The following is a 21,743-nucleotide window of genomic DNA, read 5'->3' on the forward strand; positions in this document are numbered from 1 at the left end:
AACCTTCCTAGCTGCAGACTTCCCAGTTTCCCAGTGTCACTGACTCAGCCTTTCCCCCTTCCGTGGGGACTCTCTGCAGTGGCCGAAGGGTCCTGCAACCTGACTGAAAAGAATTCCTGCTTTTGACAGGCTGTGGGGTCAGTCAGCTTAAGAAAAGCAGCGAGAGTGTGCTCGAAAAAGCACTGCATTTTGTGAGGCGGAAGATAATAATCCCAGGGCTCATGGCCACTAAGTTGTTTGCAGATGAAGATGCTTTTGTTTGGGGCCACACCCAGCGGTGTGTAGGGGCTCTTCCTCCTTCCTGGGGGTGGGGGGAGGTGTTGGGGACAGAGCGGGGGGCCTCCCGCATGCAAAACCTTTGCTCAGTCCTCTCTGGCCACGTTTTTTGCAGATTTTGGAACAAGTATAGTATGTAAATGTTTGTGGTTTTTTTTTTTTTTTTTCCCGTAAAATAGCACTTCCCTTGCCTTGAACAGGGGGAAGAGCAAGGTTCTTGGAGGTGTCCGGGCTTGCTAAGTTTCCCTCAGCAAAGAGAGAGCTTGGGACTCCGGATCTTAGCGGCGCCCTCGTGTTCTGGCCGTGCAAAGGAGGGAGTAGCCGGGACAGACGTTACTGCCCTCCCACGGACCCGTCTCAGTGTCCTGGGGCTGTTCCTGGTGCCGGTGAGGGGGGCCAAAGTCGGCCATCAGCACCCGAGAAGGGGGACTCTCAGGTCGGTCCCCACCCCCCGCCCAGGGCAGCCACCAAATCGCAGCTGAAGGTCACTTGTTCTCGGGGGCCGGGGAATTCGCTCCCCCTTTCCCAGGAACCCCCGCTGTGGGCAGAGGAAGCGTTGGCAGGACAATCAAACTCCTTCCTCACCTGCATTCGGGTTTCCTGCATCTCCCTTCTGCCCTCACAGAAAAGCTTTTTGGGAGGAGACGGATGTGAAGTGAGATCCTCAGGAGGGGTGGGAGAAGGGACGGCACTCGCCTCACGTGCGGCCAACCTAGGTTTGATCCCCAGCAGCCACTGTGGACCCCCGAGCCCCGCCAGGAGCCATCCCTGAGCACAGAGCCAGGAGGAAGCCCTGACCACCCCCGACCGCCTGTCCCCACAGAGCGCCCAGGAAGTATGAGAGAGAGGAGAGGGGACCCCCATACAGGAAAATGAAAGGAATTACACCCCCAGGGCGCCTCCCTAGGAGACTGTGTGCTACTTGCTAAGCAAAGTTGGCTTCAGAGGGGGTTTCCGCACCGCCCCAGCTGGAACTTCCTACGAAGAGTCATTTTTAGGGCCTTGCCTAGAGAAACTCTGAACTTGGGGTGGTCTTCAGCCTTCTCGGGGCCTCCCGTTCCTGCTGGAGTTTCTCTTCTCGCGAGGGCTCCGGCATCTCTGTGCGTGCTGCGTCCTTCGGGGACTTACGGGACTCAGCTCGGAGGGCTCCAGGCGTCTCTCCAGGTGTGGCATCCTTCGGAGACTTGCAGGATTCAGCTTCCACATCACCCCCCAGTCCAGACTTCCTGCTTTGGGGGTGCAAAAAGGGTCACTGTCACTGTCATCCCGTTGCTCATCGATTTGTTCGAGCGGGCACCAGTAACGTCTCTCGTTGTGAGACTTGTTGTTACTGTTTTTGGCATATCCAATATGCCACGGGGAGCTTGCCAGGCTCTGCCGTGCGGGTGGGATACTCTCGGGAGCTTGACGGGCTCTCCGAGAGGGACGGAGGAATCGAACACGGGTGGCCGCGTGAAAGGCGAATGTCCTTCCGCTGTGCTATCGCTCCAGCCCTCATAAAGGGTAGTGACAGTAATTAATAGGGGACCATTAGTTGCCTGGGTCACCTAGGCTCAGCTGCCCTGCTCCGGCCATAGCGCCTGTGCATCCAGGGAGGCAGGGGTCCACCAGCAGGAGGAGGCATCCCCATAGAAAACGTGCAGCTTCGTTCCCGCGAGCCCACCAGAGCTGTTCTCGGTGGCGAGCCTGGCAGAAGCTGAGGGCGTGCACGGGTTCCTGCCCAGTGCCGGCCCCCCCAAGTCCCGGCAGCCCCACTAAAGCTGTGTGCAGGACACACTTGATCTGTACGAGCTAGGAGCTGGTCCCCGCTACGCAGATACCGGGGAATGGTGGCACTCAGGCTAAGGAGAGGCCACGTGCCTCCAGGAAAAGGAAAAGTCAGGCCCCATGTTCTAGGTCCGTTGTTTGAGAGAAAAGTTTAACTTAAGAAATGTGAGTGAGGGGGCTGGAGCGATAGCACAGCGAGTAGGGCGTTTGCCTTGCACGTGGCCGACCTGGGTTTGATTCCCAGCATCCCATAGGGTCCCCCGAGCACCGCCAGGAGTAATTCCTCAGTGCAGAGCCAGGAGTAACCCCTATGCATCGCCAGGTGTGACCCAAAAAGAAAAAGAGAGAGAGAGAGAGAGAGAGAGAGAGAGAGAGAGAGAGAGAGAGAGAGAGAGAGAGAGAGAGAGAGAGAGAGAGAGAAATGTGAGTGAGGAAAGCAAGAAAAGAGAAAGCAAGCATCACGAAACAAGACAGCTGGGGCAGGAGGGATTGTACATCGGGGAGGGTGCTTGCCTTGTATGCAGCGAACCTAGATTCGATCCCTGGCACCCCATATGGTCTTCTGAACACTGCCAGGAGGAATTTGTGAGTTACAGAGTCAGGAGTGAGCCCTGAGCATGGCTGGGTGTGACCCCAAAAGAAACAACATTCCCTGAGTTGGGTGTGTTGGTGAATGCAGAATGGGTGCATAGTCGCTTTGGAAAGTGGATTGCAAGACCGTTCCCTGCTGCCTGGGCCCAGGGCCAGCGGTGCCAGAGCTATAGAACGGCAGGGAGGGCGCTTGCCTTGTATTCGGTGGACCTGGGTTCAATCCCTGGCATCCCGTGTGGTTCCCCAAGCTCTGCCAGGAGTGATCCCTGAGTGCAGGGCAGAACTAAATCCTAAGCACTGCTAGGTGTGACCTAAAAAAAGAAATAAACAAACAAACTGATTCACTGCTAAGGCATTGTCAAGGACTTTGGAACTTGGGGGTTTAGTGCCTCTGTTCCTTCTGAATTTTCTCCCTCTCCCTCCCTCCCTCCCTTTCTTTCTCTCTCCCTCTCTCTCTTCCTCCCTCTCTCTCTCCCTCCCTCCTCCATCTCTGTCTCCCTCTCTCCCTCCCTCCCTCCCTCCCTGTCTCTCTCTCTCTCTCTGGGGGGGCACACTCAGTAGTGCTCAGGGGTTCCTCCTGGTCTGCACCCAGAAATCACTGCTGGCAGCCTCGGGGAACCTTTGGGGCGCCAGGAATCGAACCCGGGGAGACTCGTGCAAGGCAGGTGCCCTTCCCCTGTACTGGCAGGCTCCGGCCCTGAGCCTAGGGTGGGTGGGGCAGGCTAACTCCTTTTGAAATCATATTTTCTTTAGTTTTATAACTTCCTGATATGACTTGCCTAATCTCCTCCACCTCCCTAGGACTTCCCTGGAATTAGAATTATCTCGGAGCCCAGATCCCGGCAGCGTGGCTCCTTGGGGCCGGTGCTCCGGGCGTCCCGCTTCCCCACACTCCCAGCGACCTGCGCTCGGCAGGCGCTCACGCACATCTCGTGAGACTGCGGAGCCGTTTGTCGGGAGCTGTAGTGGTCTTGTCAGAGGGCCTGGCACAAGCCATACAGGACAGACCCCCGCTAGGGCCCGAGGGAGAGCCCAGCGCAAGGGCCCTCACCTTGCACCCCGCTGCCTCGGGTTCAACCCCCAACACCAAGCCCTTCCTGGGAGGGCAACAGAATAAACCCAAAGGATAGGTCCCTATCATCCATCCGCCTTTTCGCTCCTCTGGCCTTGGGAGCCACACCCACAGCGCTCTCCAAGCTCAGTGTTTGGGGTCACTCACGGCGGTGTTTGGGGACCAGGCAGGGCCTGGATCGAACCCAGATCCCCGGCGTGTGAAAAGCATGTGCGCCAGCCCAGGGCGTCATTTCTCTGTCAGAGCTGGAACGCTACCCCCGGCTGTGATGAACCTGCAGTTGCAGCCAACCGAGGTCCCTGGCCTACCCAGCGGCTTCTCACTGGGCAGATGAGCTGGCGTGCCGTGTGCCGTCGCTTCCTTAGTAAGCCTGCCCGAACCTTCGCGGAGGTTCAGGGAGGTTCAGCACTGGGGTCGGGAAGAACTTTCTGGCAATGCTGAGCAGCATGGGGCAGGAGAGATAGCGGGTGGCGCCAGGTAAGCTGCTTGCCTTGCATGTGGCTGACCTTGGTCAACGCCCCAGTCCATAAGGTCCCGGCTGAGCACTGCCAGGAGAGATTTCTAAGTGCAGAGTTGGAGTTACCCCTGAGCATCGCTGGGTGTGGCCCCCAGGTAATAAAGGAAGGGCTGAGCAGCACAATCGTGGCTAATGGCTATCTCGCTGCGCGCATCTGTCCGCGGCGCCTGTGATGATGAGTCAGGACGTTAATCGGGGCCTCTGAAGCCACGGGGGCAAGAAGGTGGGGGAGCGGCCCTTCGGGCGGGTCTCTCTGCTCTGACCTGAGAGTAATTATAGCTCCGGAACCCTGTTCTGAAAGGAGACGCTGACGCTGACATCTTCATTCACACCCTGTCTTCTCCGCCCTGCCCTGCCTTGCCCTCAGTTTGAACAACACACACACACACACACACACACACACACACACACACACACACACACACTCACTCACTATGGGTGTTTGGGGTGGGAGGGGGTGGTGAAGGGGGAATTGGCCACACACCCCGGCTCTGTGCTTGGGAGTGACCCCCCAGAGGTCTCGGGGGTCCATACCCGGTGTTGAGGCTTCTTCGAACACGGGTCACTCACTGCATGTCCGGTCAGTGTCTCCTCTCTCAGCCCCTGTTTTATAACTCAGCCTGTTGCTCTGGACACTTCCCGCGGCTTTACTGAGCCTGGGAGGAGGCCCGCCGGCCTCTCTAGGAGGAAATAGGAAACCGCAGCGCTGTGATCTTGGGCCCTTTCTCCCGAGCTCACCCCCCCCCCCCCCCCCCCCGGCCTCACTCTTCCCATCTGCAACGCGGGCCGAGCCCCGCGCCGGGCAGTGCCTGGCACAGAGCTGTCTCCCCCGTTTCTTTTCCCGTGTCCCTCTCTTCCTGTCCCAAGCAGGCCAGCGAGTAGTGACCTGCACGGGGGCGGGCGATGCGGGCTGGAACGGAGGTCAGCCCGGCGCCAAAATGCCGGGAGCTCCGGGCGCTGGGGGGCGGGCGGGCCGCAGATAAGATTCAGACTTTGCGCGGCGGGGCAGGATTTGAACCCGGGCCGGCTTCCCGGGATGCACGCGTAGGCAGTGGCCGGGTGCTGAGGGAGGGGACCGCCGCGTTGGGGCTTTCGGTTTGTGGGCGGTGCCGGCGGAGGGTGGGGGTTCGCGTCCCTCGCCCCGCCCCCCCGGGATTCCCCTCGGAGCCCGGGGTGCTCGGGCTCGGGTGCTCGGAAGCTCCGGGGCGGCGAGTGGCAGGGGCCGGATGGGGCGCCCCCGATGTCGAGGTGTCACTTCCTCCGTGGATTTGGCGCCCGCGGCAGGAGAGGGGGCGGCCCTGCCCGGGAGGGCACGGGGCTGGGGGGAGGGAGGCGCAGCCCGCAGCCCCCCTCCCCGGGCTCCGGGCGCGCGCCCAGCGCCAACTTTCCCGGGGGGCGCGGGCGGAGGCGGGCGCGGCGGGGCGCCGGGTGCGGGGTGGCGGGCCGCGGCGGGTGCCCCGGGCGGCAGCTGCCGGGGGACGGGACGGGCCCGGGGCGGGGCGGGGCGGGGCGGGGCGGGGACGCGGCGACTGTCCCGGCCCCGCCCCGCTCCCGCCCGCCCCGCCGAGCCGCCCGGGACGCGGCGAGGGCGAGCACCCGGCTCGGAGCTGCCCGCCGGTAAGTGCGCGGGCCCCGGAGCGCCGAGCCCAGGGCCGCTGTGGGCCCCGCGGGGATCGGGGGCGCCCGGAGTCGCGGGGGGCCCCGGAGAGGCGCGCCGGGGGCGGGGGACCCGAGTGACAGCTGCGGGCGGGCGGGTATTTTTAGTTTGAACCAACCGTCCTCCGCCGCCGGCGACAGCGCCCCGACTTTGCGCCCCGCCACCCCGGGGCCTGGGGGTTCGCCCCCGGCCAGGAAGCGCCACCCCCCAGCCCTAGCAACCCCCGGCAGCGGCCCCTGCACGCACCGCTCCGCCTCCCGGGCCAGCCGACCTGTCACCGCGGCCGCCGCGTGTCGCCGCGTCCCCGACCCGCGCGCGCGCCTCCGCGGGGCCCAGAGCCCAGCGTGCGGCGGTCGCGGGGACGTCGCCCCGGGCCGGCGGGTGGGCTTCGTCCCCACACGGCCCCGCCTCCCGGAGCCTCATCCCTGCATGGCCACGGGAGAGGGGGCCCTGAGGGCAGAGATCCCCTGCAGGGCCCCGGGGAGCCCCAGATGGGTGCTGGCGCCCCTTCGGGTCTGGCACCCAGATCCCAAACAGGGGCCTGGGGGTGTGAGCCCAGGGACAGCGCCCCCAGCTCTGCTGACCCCTGCAACACCTGACTCCTCCCACCTTTATGTGGTGGTGGTGGGGGGAATCCTCTAAGGGGTGATCAGGAATATTAATCGCTGCTTTATCAGTTTGGCCCCCAGGCCGGGCGTGTGGGACCCTCTCCCCAGCTTTCTGGAAACTCACCTCCCAGGGCTTCATTTCCGTTTCCTCTCGGAATTAATGAGGGGCCTTCCAGGCGGGGACCCGCTGTGGGGAAGCCCACAGCGCCCCTGGGGACCATGAGCATCCCACGTGGGTGGAGACACAGCCCAGAGTGACTCCTCCCAGAAAAGGGGGACCGCCACTATCCTTGGAGCTGCTCCGGGACCGCCTTCAGCCCTGTCCCGGAGAGGGGGTGCGTGCTTGGGGATCCGTCCAGCCCTCCCGCGCTCCCCTCCACCCAGAGCTGGGAGTGGGGGCGCCCCCTGCCTTGGGCTGGTTCTGCTCCTGTCTGGTGACTGGCCCCCTGCGGGGCTCGTGACACGTGTGGACATGTGCTTTCTGCATTCTTCAGGCGGGACAGCCCTGGGGGCGCCACCACAGCTGTGCCACGCCTGCGGGCCCCAGGGGTCCGTGTCAGCCGGAGGGTCCCCGCTTCGGGCAGCTGGAGTGTGGGCGGGACAGCTTTATTTCTGGAACCGGCTTGGCGCTGGGGTCCCTGGGCCAGGTGCTGGGGTCCCTGGGCCAGGCGCTGGGGTCGCCACCAGCATGGGGGTGACTGGTCTGAGGGCGCAGGCTGCCCCCCTCCCGGGGGGCTGCTGTTTCTGTTTGAGGGTCCCACAGTGCAGGGCTTCTGGGGGACTACCCTAAGGTGCTCAGGACTGAATCTGGGGCTCCCCCATGGGAGGCATCTCGGTGGCCCCTTTGGGGTGAGTTTAAGCTCTGCCCAGTCTGGGAGCGCCCGTCCAGCGGGGCTGCCCTGTGTGTTCTCTGGCCACCTCCCTCCTGCCCCTGGCTGTGCCCTCCGCTTCCTAACGTGGGCCCTACTGCTGGGGGCTCGGCTCAGCTGCGGATGCCGTTCGTGCTGGCGAGATGGGGTTTGGTACCTCCAAAGCACTCAGAACCCCATCGGGGCCCTGCGTGGCCCAGATCTAAGTAAAGGGGGCGGCTGTGCTCCAGTGCCCAGTTCTGCCTTTTACCGTGGGGTCTTCAGTTAAATTCCTCAGGAAGGGGGTACCCTAACCCCACATCTGTGTGTGTGTGGGGGGGGGGGAGGAACATCCATGAAACTTGTGAGCTATGTTTCATGGGTACCAGAGGTAGCCCAGGGGAGCAACTGTCCCAAAGTGGCGTGGCAGGGACTCCCTGCTCTTAGCTTCTGCCTTTGCCCGCCCTCTCTGCCTGGATGTCCCCCAGGAGGGGGGCGCTGTTAGCTCTGAAAGCTGGTCCTGGAGGTGTGGGAGGGGCTTGGGGACACTCAGTCCCGTGGGTTTCCCTGTCTGTCACCTCCCGCAGTGCTGGGAGGGGAGGGCCTCAGCCCACTCATGTGGGGACACAGATTGGAACCAGGCTGGAACCCACACTTTGGACCCAGTGCTCATCCCCAAACCGCAGGCCCGGCGCTAGCCAAGGACAGTGCTCCCATTGGGAGCCCCCTCCTCAAGAAAACCATCTTCTCCAGCAGGGGAGAGGGGGTCCACTGGGGTCCAGCCATTTTGACTCCCCCCTGTAATGTCTGTGAATCACTCCCTTGGGCCACCGGGGAGGGAGTCTGGGCCGCACTGGTGGACGTTAGGGGAATATCTGTTCCTTCCTGGGGAATCTCGCCTCTGGCTTTAGGGGTGATGTGCTGGGGGGTGGGCAGAGGCAGGTGGGGGACCGTCCTGGCAGCTGGAACCTCCCCAGGGGAGATAAGGGGCCCCTCCCCTCCCTGCAGGGGTGCTATGAGAATCAGGGGGGTCAGCTGGGGTCTGTGCTAGCAGGGGGCTCTGAGGGGGGTTATTGCTAGGAGTCCCGAAATCCAACAATGCTGCGTCTCGTCTGCCCATGCGCCTCTGTTGGCACCAGCAACCCTGGAGGGCCAGTGGCACGTGAGGCATGTGTTCTGAGGGCAGAAAGCCGGGGTGGCCCCTGAAGGGCTCCTTGAGGGCAGTGGCCAGAGAGCACTGGGAGGGGGGTCTGGGGGACAGGTGGGACAGGATTGGCCTTGAGGTTCTTTCTGAGGACAGGGGTCTCATCCATGGAATCTATTCACCAGCCTGGCCCACTTGAGGCGAGCAAGCCAGGAAAGAGAAAGCAACTTTGGGGGCGGCTCTGGCAGCAAAGGGGCCCAGGCCGGGCTCACAGTGCTCCGTCTCTCCTGCGGAATCGGAGGCGCTATTGAAAAAGAGTTTTATGCGCTGGAGATACAGTACAATGCTTGCCTTGCACGCAGCCCGCCCAGGTTTGAGTCCTGGTATCCCATATGGTCCCCCGAGCACTGCCTGGAGTGATCCCTGAGTGCAGAGCGAGGAGTAAGCCCTGGGCACCGCCCAGTGTGGCCCCAACCTCCCCCCAAATATTTTTTTTTTCTTTTTGGGTCACACCCGGCGATGCACAGGGGTCACTCCTGGCTCATGCACTCAGGAATCACCCCTGGCGGTGCTCAGGGGACCATATGGGATGCTGGGATTTGAAACCGGGTTGGTCGTGTGCAAGGCAAACGCCCTACCCGCTGTGCTATCGCTCCAGCCCCCCCCCCAAATAGTTTTATGCTTCATATGGATATATGGATATCACTGTATTACTGTATCACTGTCATCCCATTGTTCCTTGATTTACAATGTTATATATGCATAGTATACATTGTAGCTGGCATTCATACATTATATGTATCAAATAGATGATGTTGCAAATCCTAAGTGCATGCAAAAGAAAAAGATAATGTCGATACTTTTTGTCAGCTCTCCTCCGAAACCAGTCTCCGCCCAGTGTCCAACATTAAGCAGGCTGGATTTAAGAAATCAAACCAATGTAAATCCCGTAAAGCCCGTGTCTGACACATACAGACCCGCACCCTCCGCTCCTTGCCGAGAGGTTCAACTCCCTCTTCCGAGGACTTGGCTCCATGAGTCAAGTCCCCGCAACCATCTCCGCTCATGCGCCCAAATTTCCGGTGCCAGCCCTAATGATTTCTGCCTCTGATTCATCAAGTCCTGAGATGTTTGCCCCGGGAGGAACCCAGGCGGCCGGGCCCAAGTGCTGGTTTTACAGCTGCTGCGTGCCCGGGTTAAGGTCAACAGCAGGCTCGGGCGGGAAGGACACTTCCTCTGGGCTGCCGGCTGGGGACACTCACCAGCACCCCACCTGTGCAAAGGCTGAGCATCGCTGGGCGTGACCCCCAAAACATTAAACTTGGATACTAGAATACAGACCTAAAAGTGCAAGTTTTTTTTTGGGGGGGTTAGAAAGTTGGTGTAGAAGGTCACTGCACCCCCCCACCCCCAAAGTGCCTTTGAGTCTCCCCCGTCTGACATTCCCTGCCCTCCCCATAGTATACATTTGTTTGTTGATTAACAGTTGGGGAATCTGGTGCAGACTGTTCCCTTCCTTAGCAACACCCGTGTACTCCATGTACACCTTGCTGTGTTTCTGTGTTCCGGCAGTCAATCTATATATTCCCCTCCTACTCCTCCCCCCTCCAAAAAAAAAAATACCTTGCACTTTCAGGTCTATATTCTAGTATCTGAGTTTAATATTTTTTAGGGCCACACCCAGCAACGGCTACTCCTGGCTCAGGGATCACTCCTGGCAGGATTGGGGGGACCATATAGGGTGCCTGGGGTTGAACCCGAGTCAGCTGCATGCAAGGCAAACGCTCTACCTGCTGTACTATCGCTCCAGCCCCCAAGGTTTAATATTGAGTGAGTCTCCAAACCCTTGGTCCGTTTCTCATTGTACCACAGATGTATGTGTCCTTCATCCTCTGGCTTATTTGGCTTAACATCAGACCCTCCAATTCCATCACCTCGACCTGCATGCCTTTGTTCATGGCTTTCATCGTGTCTATGGCCCATAACTTCTTCTTTTTTTAAAAAAAAATTTTTTCTTTTTTGTGTCATACCTGGCGGTGCACAGGGGTTATTCCTGGCTCTGCACTTCCAGTTCTGCACTCAGGAATTACTCCTGGCGGTGCTCAGGGGACCATATGGGATGCTGGGAATCGAACCCAGGTGGGCCGTGTGCAAGGCAAACGCCCTACCTGCTGTGCCATTGCTCCAGCCCCATTTTTAAAATTTAATTTAATTTAATTTAATTTTGCTTTTTGAGTCACACCCAGCAATGCACAGGGGTCACTCCTGGCTCATGCACTCAGGAATCACCCCTGGTGGCGCTCAGGGGACCATATGGGATGCTGGGATTCGAACCCGGGTCGGCCGTGTGCAAGGCAAACGCCCTACCCGCTATGCTATCACTCCAGCACCCTTTTTAAAATTTTTTATTTTATTAAAATAAAATAAAATTTTATTCATTTAATTTTTAAATGAATCACCATGAGGTACAGTTACAGACTTACAAACTTTTGTGTTTATGTTTCAGTCATACAATGTCCGAGTACCCAGCCCTCCACCAGTGCCCATTCTCCACCACCGATGATCCCAGCATCCCTCCCACCCCCACCCCAGCCCTCCACTCCATCCCACCTCTGTGGCAGGGCATTCCCCTTTGCTCTCTCTCTTTCCTTTTGGGGGTTGTGGTTTACAATATAGGTATTGAGTGGCCATCATGTTTGGTCTATAGTCTACTTTCAGCCCGCATCTCCCATCCCAAGTGGGCCCTCCAGGCACCCTTTACTTGGTGGGCCCTTCTCTATCTGAGTTGCCTTTTCCCCCAGCATGTGAGGCCGGCTTCCAAGCTGTGGAGTATACATCTCTACTATTCTTGGGTGTATGTCTCCCATTTTGTTACTTTATTTTCCACAAATGAGTGCAATCTTTCTATGTCTGTCCCTCTCTTCTTTCTTTTTTATTTTTAATTTATTTTTTTAATTGAGTTACCGTGAGAACAGTTACAGGGCTTTTAAGATTGAGTTTCAGTCATAGTATGCTCAAACACCCATCCTTTCACCAGTGCACTTGCTCCACCACCAATAACCCCAGCATACCCCCCCTTCCATTCCCCCTCTGTCTGTGTGGCAGATGATTTTCACTTTACTCTTTTCTTACTTTGATTGCATTCAATTTTCAACAGGAAACTCACTATCATTATTTGGAGTTTTCCCCCCAACAGTCAGACCTGTCGAATGGCATCATTAGGTTGTATGTTTTCTATTGTTGGTAACAAAGAGCATATGATGTTGCACGGTCTCGAAGACGGCTGCCCAGATTTGGAATTCTGGTATTAAGTCCAGAGGTATTTCTGCCAGCAGCCGCTGCATTCCGAGATTGGTTTCTGTGGCGCTGGGATCATGGCTGTTTAGGAGCAGAGGAGCTGTCCATGGGCGACCGCTCGGGGTCTCATTTGTGTCCCTCTCTTTCTGACTCATTTCACTTAACATGATACTCTCCATGTTGATCCACTTACATGCAAATTTCATGACTTCATCCTTTCTAACAGCTGCATAGTATTCCATTGTGTAGATGTACCAAAGTTTCCTTAACCAGTCATCTGTGCTCAGGTACTCAGGTCTTTTCCAGATTCTGGCTATTGTAAACAGTGCTGCGATGAACATACAAGTGCAGATATCATTTCGACTATACTTTTTTGCTTCTCTGGGATATATTACCAGAAGTGGTATTGCTGGGTCAAATGGGAGCTCAATTTCTAATTTTCTGAGAAACGCCCATACTGTTTTCCAAAAGGGTTGAGGCAGTCAGCCTTTTTCCCACTAGCAGTGAAGGAGCGTCCCTTTCTCCCCACATCCGCGCCAATACCGATTGCTTTTGTTCTTTTGGATGTGGGCCTGTCTCTGTGGATTCGCCCTTTGCCCTTCCCTCTCCTGGCTGTCGCGCCAAGAGCTGCCACGAACAGAGGCACGCATCTGTCTTTGCACGTTCATGATCCTCTCCCTGAGTATTAGGGAAACACAGACTGACAGTGGCGTTTCACCTCACCCCAGTGAGCATGGCGGCGATCAGGACAAACTGAAAACAAGGCGTGCCGGCGGGGCCATACCGAAACAGGATTCCCCGTTTGCCGCTTGGAGGAACGGTCGCCTGCCCCAGGCTCTGGTTCTCATTGTCACAACCAGAGGAGTGTGACACCAGTCCGGAACCACACACCCTTCTAGAATCTTCAGGAGTCAAGATGCGAGGGAGGGACCAATCCCCGACCCCAAAGCGCTGCGGGTCCCCTTTCCCACATGGAGCCCCGGGCAGAGCCGCCCCGTTTCTGCTCTGATCAGGGCAAGCTACAGGCTGCCCCGTGCGTCCTAGTTGGCGCCAACTCAGGAAGGCTCAATACCCAGCGCCGGCGGGGCAGGGCACCAGCTTCCACCCAGCACAGGGCTGAAGCTGATGCAAAGCTGTTGGGTGTGAGCCGAAACTCTTGACCCTGCCCCAGTGGAGGCTGGCAAGAAGGACATCCCAAACTGCCACGTCTTCTCCCCAGAGACCCAGGGCCTTGGTTCCGCTGGCCACGGGGCTGCCGTGCCCTGTATATGGGGGGAAATCCCAATATTCCCAACGCTCTGGGGTCCTGGTGACTCTGGGGGCTATACCCAGTGGAGCTCAAGGCCCCTTCCTGGTTCTGCACTCAGGGATCCCTCCTGGCGGTGCTCAGGGGACCATAGGGTGGCTGCGTTTAAGCCAAGTGCTCGACCTGCCATATCATCATCGGCCCCAGTCCTGGTGCCACTGGTTCCTGGTGCCACCCTCCCTGCCCAGCTCAGAGATGTCCTTTGGGCCTTCTCTCTGCCGTGGCCAAGGGGACTCAGACAGGTGACATTGCAGGATCGATTTCGGTGCCTGCAAGGGCTTTCTGGGCATGAGGTGGGCCCAGAGCTGCCTGGTAACTGCCCTCTCCCCCACGTCTGCTCACTGGCTGTCACAAACAGTAGAAACACTAGTTCCAGTTCCACTGACCTCGTGGGGTCTAACTAGGATTTGAGGGTGCGTCTCCTGACCCCGGGGCCCGGGACCCCTTTTCCTCTGCTGAGGATCTGTGTCAGGGGCCCGCGTGGGAACAGTTTGGGGTGGTGCGTGGTGGAAGATCCGGGAGTGTTTGGGGCGCGGTTCTACCTGGATGTCGCCAGGCAGGGAAGGACACTGCCGGCCGGACTCATTAAGCCCAACTTCTGTTGGAGAGCTGAAAACATCTCAGCTATGTCAGAGCCCCTCCCGAGTGACATTTATTGAAATAATACAGCGGCTGACTCACGGGGAAGCCTCCTGTTGTTTCAGAGTACTCGGCCTTCCGGGACATAGGGCGGAGCCGCAAGCCCACGGCACAGTGAACCCCTGCCTTGCACCCCCTCTTTTTGTGCTTTTTAAGACAAATGAACTATTATTTGTTTGTTTTTGCAGTGCTCAGGACTTACTCCTGGCACTGTGCTCAGGGATCACTCCTGGCAATGCTTGGGGGACCCTATGGAGAGGCAAGGATTAAACCTGGGTCAGCTGCATGCAAGGCAAGCACCCTTCCCACTGGACTGTTGCTCTGGCCCTCCCTATTTATTTTATTTTTATGCCTATTGGGTCACACCTGGCATTGCACAGGGGTTACTCCTGGCTCTGCACTCAGGAATTACTCCTGGCAGTGCTCAGGGGACCATATGGGATGCTGGGAATTGAACCCGGGTCGGCCGCGTGCAAGGCAAACGTCCTACCTGCTGTGCTATTGCCCCAGCCCCATCCCTATTTATTTTTTATGTTAGCTTGCTTGGTTGCCTTTGGGGCTATGCCCAGGAGTAGTTGGGGGATACCCTGCCTGGGCTCACAGGGGATGCTTCTGGAGGTGCAGGGGGGATTATTCAGGGCTAGGGATGAAACCTGGCCCTCCCACCTGTGAAGTGCGCAAACCCCAGTCCTTTGAGCCATCTCCCTGTCCCCCTAAATGATGATTTAATGAAAATGAACAGCCGTAGTAATGAAGAGCAAGGTTTAGAATTATCAAGTAGAAAAATAGCAAGGCCACATGAGTTTGAAGGAGAACTGAACGTGGGGGGTCTCCACTTATTGGGAATGTTTGGAGGGGGGGGAAGATCGGTGTGGGAGCAGGGTGGGAGAAGGGGGATGAGCAGAGGGAGGCACTTCAGTCAGTTCTTGTGCATTATTATAATGTAATAACATGTTACACTGTGTGTATTGCAACATATTATTACTTGCACTGGCGCTGAGAGCGATGTTATGGTAGTGAAATAAGACCAGACTGCACGGCACTCTTGCCCAAGTGTAAACTCCACTAAATAGAAACTACAACAACTCCCTCACGTCGCCTGCGTCTACAGAAACACAGGCAGATGGGGGAAGGAGATTCAGATTTGGAAAAGAAAATTTCCTGGTCACCGCCTGACTGAGAGGCAGGACTCAGTCAGCCCAGAGTGGTCCCAGTGCCATTGAAAAAGTGACACCTTGGGCTACAGCAAGAGGGCGGCAGGTAGAGTGCTCACCTTGCACGTGACCAATCTGGGTCTGATCCCGTCACTCTGTTGGGTCTCCGAACACCACCAGGCAGGATCCTTTGAATTTAGAGCCCGGAGTAAGCCCTGAGCATGACTGGGTGTGGCCCCAAAAGAAAACAAACAGGACAGAGGGACATCTCCTGGGGCTTCAGCGGTCATAAGGGAGTTGGAGTATCTTAACCAGCTGAAAAATCAAGACAGTTAGTTCAGTAATTTGAGAGCTAGGAAGCCACGGTGATTATAACGAATTTTGTATGTAACTTGACTTCAGGATTCTACAACCCCTTAAATCATATACCCAGCGGTTTGGCGTTGGCCTTTCACGCGGCCGACCTGTGTCCAATTCCTCCGCCCCTCTCGGAGAGCCCGGCAAGCTACCGAGGGTATGGAGCCCGCACGGCAGAGCCTGGCAAGCTACCCGTGCGTATTGGATATGCCAAAAACAGTAACAACAAGTCTCTCAATGAGAGATGTTACTGGTGCCCGCTCGAACAAATCGATGAGCAATGGGATGACAGTGACAGTGACGTGTCTCAAAAGCACTCCACTGAACACAGGTTTGAATTTATACCTAAGCAATAGACTTTTCAGTGTGAGTCAACAGAGTTTATTTGCCTGTTTGTTTGTTTGTTTGTTTGGGGCCACACCTGGTGGTGCTGAGGGGTGCCTCCTGGCTCTGCGCTCAGGGGTAATTCCTGGAAGGCTCAGGGGCCCTATGGAGTGCCGGGGGATGAAACCCAGATCAGCTGTGTGCAAGGCAAACTCCCTACCTGCTGTACTGTTGCTCTGGCCCCTCAGGGTTTAAACTCTAGGGGGAAAAAAGAAAAACATTTTTATCAGAGGAATAAAACAGAATCCAGAGACTCACAATAATAGAATGTATAGACTATCTGTGATATCATCTAAATTATACAACAAAAGAAGAATTAGGACAACATCTCAACATGACCCTTCCTTCTCAAAGGAAGGAAGGAAGGAAGGAAGGAAGGAAGGAAGGAAGGAAGGAAGGAAGGAAGGAAGGCAGGCAAAATTAATATACACTAATTTTGGGCTGGAAAGAGAGTTCAATAGGCTCGGTGAGGCTATGTATTAAGGAGACCAAGACTTGAAGCTGGCACCACATGACCCCCTGAGTACCACCAGGAGAGACCCCCCAAGCACGTACCTGGATATTGCCAGATCACTGCTAGGTTTGACCCCATTCCCACACACAGAGAGAGAGAGAGAGAGAGAGAGAGAGAGCAATCTTGATTTAAGCCAAAAGCTAAGTTGTACAACATAGTACCAAACAGCCATTATGATTACATTAATGATAAAATAGAAACTGCTGACAAAAAAGAGCAATGTATGAAATCTCAGATTTGGAAAAGAAAAGCAGAGAAATCAGACCTGTTTTAAAAGAGCTGGAAGAAATAATAACTGCAATGTTAAATGTTTTAGATTGAGCAGAAGAACAATCACATAGAAAGAATCAGTAACCCTGAAAATAAGAAATCCCACTATCGCTTTCCTTCTTTTAGATGTCTTGCTCCCTCCAAGTGAAGTTTTTTTTCTTCCTTTTTTCAGATGCCTCTTACTTATTGCCTGGGGGTTCTGGTTTAGTGAAGGTCAATTCCTCTAACTGTTTTTTCTGAAAAGGTTATTTTTGTTGTTGCTGTTTTTCTCAAAGAATTTGAGGAATTCGAGTGATAGCCTAGCTAGGTAAAGTATTCTTGGTTGGCGTTTTTTTCCACTCAATGCTTTGCATAGTCTACCATTTCCTCTGGCTTCTAGAGTTTCCACAGAGAAACCTGCTGATTGTGGGGGTGCGTTGTATGGGACTCTTCTGCTGCTTTCAAGGATTCTCTCTTTATCTCTGATTTTGACTATCTTAATTCTAATGTGTCTTGTTAAGTGTCTGTTTAAATTGATTACATTTGACTTTGGTTCTTTGAGCTTTCCAGATCTGGGGGTCTAACTCCTCTCTCAGCTTGGAAAAGTTCTCAGCTATTGTTTCTCCAAATAAGAATTCTTCTCCTTTCCCTTCTATGATGCAATGCCACTCCGGATAGCTCTGATGTTATCTTCATTGTTTTCAGTCATTCTTTTTTGTGTTTTGTTTTGTTTTGTTTTGATGGTTTATACTGCTTTATTTTTATTTATTTATTTTTTTTTTAAATTTTTTTTTTTTGGTTTTTGGGTCACACCCGGCAATGCACAGGGGTTACTCCTGGCTCTTCACTCAGGAATTACCCCTGGCGGTGCTCAGGGGACCATATGGGATGCTGGGATTAGAACCCGGGTCGGCCGCGTGCAAGGCAAACGACCTACCCGCTGTGCTATCGATCCAGCCCCCTGCTTTATTTTTAAAAGCCTGCTGGCTAGATATTTTGCTTCTTCTAGTTGGCTGGTGAGCTTATCTCTTGCTTTTTTTTTTTTTTTTTTTTTTTTTAAGTTCAACTGCTATAGTCTTCAGCTCTGTGAATTGTTTGGGCTTTTCTCTGGTGTTGCCCTCTCCCCTCATCTCCTCCTGTCAGGGAGCACCATTCGGAAGGCGCTTGACAGTCTTCCTCAGGTAGCACACATACCTCTGCTGCAAGGGTTCTTCCCCCAAGGCTCTGTGTGGACCCGTCCGTGTCGGTGAGTCTCTGTCTCCTCTTGTGTCTGGTGCTCTGTGGGAGTTTTCACGAGGAGGGGGATCTTGTACTCCCCGTCTTGACCCCTGTGTCACAGAATTCAAGCAGGTCTGAGCTGTGACCAGAGGTGCAAACCAGCAGGTCTGCGGGCGCCTGTGCATCTGGTTTAGTGGATTTAGGTGGTCTCAGTCATGCAGACCTGGAGAGTGGCTGGAAAACTCGTGCAAGGTGAATTGTTTTTGGTTTGGGGGCCACTCCTGGTGGTGCTCCACGGCTCATGTGGTGTGTGGGGGTCTCAAACCCAGGCCCCTGCATGTGAAGCATGTGCTCCAGCCCCCAGGGTAGGTTTCAGAGGAAGCTGGAACCTCATTCCCCACGGAGCGGGCACGCTGAGCTGGCAGGGGCACGGCGGGCAGGGCTGGTGGTGCTGGGGGTGGGGTGGGGAGGAGTCCACGGGGACTTCCTGTGTATGGGGATATGGCTCCGTCGCTGGCCGTCAGATGTGAACTGACAGGACCCGGGCCTGTCTGCATGGAGTCAGCACCCTGTCCCCGGCCTGCTCAGCTATTTCCCGGGAAGGAGCGTCCTGGGCCTGTTGTGACTATGACCCCGGATCCAACATGGTATCTGCCTGCAAGGTGGCCAGAGGTCACCCAGGCGTCCCAACCCCGCTGGACTCTCTCCCCTGTTCCAGTGTTGTAAGGGGGGGAGCACGGAATCGGGGGCGGGGACAAGGATGTCCCCTACAAGGCTCCCTGACCCCCAGGGCAAGTTCTGGGAGTCCCCTCCTGCCTGCCTGCAACTCGTTGGTCCCACTGGGCTTCCCTGGGCGAGGGTGCCCTGTCCCCACTCTGGGCCCTCCCTGGCCCCTTGTGCTTCGACGTTCTCCGTGGGTTGCCCCAAGTTGGGGTGTCATTGGCTCTGAGGGGGGTGGGGGTAAGCACAATTCCCTCCCTGATGCCCTGTAGCTGCTCTTCCAGATGTGAGGATGACCAAGCAGGTGCCAGTGGCCAGTGCTCTGGTCCTTCAAAGAGCCACAGGCTTTGGCAGGGGGTGGGGAGTCTCGAGCCCTCCGTGGCTGCCCTGTGCCACCCGCAGCTCGCTTCGGCGCTGCCTTCCTGCTTATCCCTCAGTCCGCAGACTGACCCCTGCTTCCTGCGGCCCAGCTGTCTCCCAGCCTCCAGTGCACTCACTCACTCATCTACCGCCTTCAGACCGCGCACTGTCCTCCCCGCACCTCCCTCCCTGACACCTCCTCCTAGGAGCCCCCCAGGTCCCCGTGCAGGTTGGTAGTTTCTGGCTCAGTGCTCCCGTCACTTTGGGCACGAGAGGTTCACTCTCCTGTGTTTGCACAGGACACAGAAGCCAGCTCTCTGCAACCAGTCCCGGGCCGCTGTCCTTAGGGTCCAGTTAAAAGGAGGGTGCTTGCACTGCACGAGGCTGATCTGGGTTCGATTCTAGGCATCCCATATGGTCTGCGGAGCACCGCCAGGAGTAATTCCCGAGTGCAGAGCCAGGAGGAACCCCTGAGCATCGCCAAAATTCGACAAATAAAGAAAAACTAAAAGAAGAGGCTTTCAAACGGGTCTTTGTTGACTCAAGGGGACTGATGCTCTCGGGGCTGGGGGGAGCAGCGGGGGGGGGTGCTCCTGGCCCCGGGACGGGGAGGAGGGCTGAGGCCAGGAGGGGGACAGCCCTTGGCCACCTGCCTGTTTCTCCGGGCGCTTGGGGCCAGCCCTATTCCTGGGTCTCTCTGGGACCCGCATCTCACATGCACTCTTTGTGTGTTGTCTGTTTCTTCTGTTCGGGGGTCACATCCGGGCGATATTTGGGGGTTACTCCTGGCTTTGCTCTCAGGGATCAGTTTCTTCTGTTTTGGGGTCCCACCTGGCCATGCTCGGGGGGTTACTCCTGGCTTTGCTCTCGGGAATCACTCCTGGTAGTGTTCGGGGGACCATCTGGGAGGACAGGGATGGAACCTGGGTCAGCTGCGTGCAAGGCAAACGCCCCCGCCCCCGCCCTCTGTGCTATCACTTGTTTCTTTTTTAGGTGTGTGTGGGGGGTGTCCAGGACCCGATCCCCGGAACCCCCCTGCAGAACCTCAAGACTCTTCCCTCTCGGGCCTGGCCGCTTCTTTCCTGCCCCCCTCCCCAGGCCTCGACCCCTCCCTTCCCCTTCAGCAGATCTCAGCTTCTTCGGGCACTTGCTGCCGGCCGGGTGGGCTCCTGGTTGCTTCGATTCTCCTCTCACCACCATCCGACGAAACAACCAGCAGCATCTCAGCCCTGCACCGGTGGATTTGCAGCCGGGTTTCCCTCCTTCGCTTTCTGCCTGCTGCATGGTGGAGAGCAAGGTCCACTTAGGCGAGGTTCGGGGGTACACCGGACATGCACCCCTGCCCCCCCCCCACCTGCTGGCTTGCTCCTGGCTCCTCACTTCTCTCACTCAGAACGCCAGCCTTGCGCTAAGGGCTCTCGGCATTTTTCTCCGCCGACGCAGGAGGTGCGTTCTGGCGGCTCCAGGTGCCGAGGGGGGCAGCCGAGCAGCCCCCTGGCGGGTGGGACAGTGGAGCTGGGAATGGAACCCACACGATTGGCACCTCCCATGCCGAGGGGGGGAGGGCAGGAAGTGGTGAGTCAGACCCCAAACCTCAGCCTCTTCATGGGCACCTGGTTCTTTCTGGTTCTTTCTCTGCCCCCCCACCCCACCCCCAGCCCCCGGCCCCACTACGCTGCCACCACCCACCCCTGCCAGGCCCTTCCTTAGGGCAAAAAGCTTCTCTGTGTCGTCACTCTCCGCTGTTCAGGAATGCCTGAGGTCGCAGAGCCGGGCCCACCCCAGAGCACCCCACCCCACCCCACCTCCGTCCCGACACGCCCTTTCCCGCTGCTTCCAGGGAACTCCCCTCTGTTGACAGCGTGGTGACCACAAAGCGGCAGTTGTAGGTTGGCCCAGGGCCAGCCGGGCCGCAGGGGCGGGGCGCGGGGGCGGGGCGACGCCGGGCGCAGGCAACCCGGAGGAGGCGTTAAGCTTTGCTGTTTGCTGATTTCAGATCAAATCTGCAGGGTTCTTTTCTTCGGCTTTGTGTTGGGAGGACACCCCGTGGCACGCAGGCTGCTCCCAGCTCTGTCTGGGGGGACCCCGTGCACTGAGCACCGGGCAGTAACCCTGCACGCGAAGCTGAGCTCCGGCCAGGTTCCTTGTCTCCAGAATCAGTGGATTTTTGTTTGTTTGGGGGCCACACACAGCGGTGCTCAGGCCCCGATCCCTGGCTCTGTGCTCAGGAGTCACTCCTGGCGGGGCTTGGGGGAGCCACAAGGGGTGCCAGGGAAACCGAACCCAGCTTGGCTGCGTGCAGGGCAAGTGCCTTCCCGGCTCTCCAGCCCCCAAAGTGAAAAGAAAAAAAAAAAAGTTCATGCGTGGTTGCCACTCCCTGCCGTGGTTGCCACTCCCTGCCGGGCACAAGCACCAGGGCCCCGCCACACGTGCCAGCTGCCGTGTGCCTGGGAGAGGGGGTGCGGAGGGGGCATTCTCCGGTGGAAGCTGTGAGTCGCCTTTGTCTGGGGGGCGGGTGCCTGGCGGGCACCACATTCCTTCCATGCGCTGACAGTGACCAGGATGAGTCAGAAGTGCAGAGCTGCGGGGGTGGGGGGGACAGAGAGTCCCAGGGGACAGCCCCGCCCAGCCGCCACCGCCTTCTCTGCAGAATGGGGGGGACGTGCGCCCCTCGCCCCAGGCCAGGCTGGGTCTGGCTGCAGAGGTGGAGCTTCCTGGAGCCAGGGGTGGGGTGGGGCATGACTTGGGCTAAGTTCCTCTCTGCCCCCCCTGGGCAGGGCCTCCGGCTCTGCTGCTTTCTGTGGATCACGCGAGTCCCATCACTGCCAGGGGCTTGGTCCACCGGCGACAGGAGCGGTCACCCCTGCCCTGCGTGACCACGGGTGGCGTGGCACCCCGTCAGTGGCTCGTCTCTTCCCCTCCAGCTCCTCTGGGTGCCCCCCATCGCCCCGGGGCCTTCCTAGCTGGGGAGGTGACACGGGAGTGTGGCTTGTTCGGAAGAGAGCTGGGCACTGGTGCTGGACACCGGGTGCCCGGCTGGGGGACTCCCCCCAAGCCCCGAAAGC

The 21,743-nt window shown here is 57.4% G+C and overlaps 1 protein-coding gene and 1 long non-coding RNA gene across 4 annotated transcripts in view; one reads left to right on the forward strand and one right to left on the reverse strand.

Annotated features, from left to right (window-relative positions):
• Positions 1-306: 306 nt before the first annotated feature.
• Positions 307-6,736, reverse strand: LOC129403644 (uncharacterized). The gene is made up of 3 exons (XR_008629353.1): positions 6,613-6,736; positions 4,758-4,903; positions 307-1,505 (listed from the first exon to the last, which is right to left on the reverse strand). It is a non-coding gene; the product is annotated as an uncharacterized LOC129403644 (long non-coding RNA).
• The window catches only part of SYNE3 (spectrin repeat containing nuclear envelope family member 3), a 71,451-nt gene continuing 55,427 nt past the window's right edge, over positions 5,720-21,743 (forward strand). For 2 of the 3 annotated variants that reach the window (XM_055133376.1, XM_055133378.1), the window contains exon 1: positions 5,720-5,840. The gene's annotated coding sequence lies outside the window, so the exon portion shown is untranslated. The remainder of the gene's footprint in view (positions 5,841-21,743) is intronic. The other variant, XM_055133379.1, reaches the window with a different exon arrangement.

The sequence above is a fragment of the Sorex araneus genome, chromosome 3 (assembly GCF_027595985.1).
Source record: "Sorex araneus isolate mSorAra2 chromosome 3, mSorAra2.pri, whole genome shotgun sequence".
Lineage (NCBI taxonomy): Eukaryota > Metazoa > Chordata > Mammalia > Eulipotyphla > Soricidae > Sorex > Sorex araneus.